The sequence below is a fragment of the Mandrillus leucophaeus genome, unplaced genomic scaffold, assembly GCF_000951045.1.
Source record: "Mandrillus leucophaeus isolate KB7577 unplaced genomic scaffold, Mleu.le_1.0 Scaffold133, whole genome shotgun sequence".
Lineage (NCBI taxonomy): Eukaryota > Metazoa > Chordata > Mammalia > Primates > Cercopithecidae > Mandrillus > Mandrillus leucophaeus.
The window spans coordinates 2,791,293-2,791,616 of record NW_012101288.1 but is presented as its reverse complement, the minus strand read 5'-3'; positions in this window follow the sequence as shown (position 1 = coordinate 2,791,616).

Here is a 324-nt window from a genome sequence, read left to right as displayed (position 1 = left end):
ATGGGTGCAGCACACCAACATGGCACAAGTATACATATGTAACAAATCTGCACGTTGTGCACATGTACCCTAGAACTTAAAGTATAATAATAAAAAAATAAATAAATAAAAATAAAAAAAACATGGGTTTGAATCCCAGCATCACCAACAGTGTGGCCTTGGGTAAACTTCTTCTTCCTCTCTCTCTCTCTCCAAAGTTCATTTTTTTCTTCTGTTAAGGGGGTGTTAATAATATCAGTCATAGGGCTATTAGAAGCATTATATATAATAATATAAAATGATTTAAAAATTTGCCTGGCACATAGTAAATTCTCAGTGAATAAC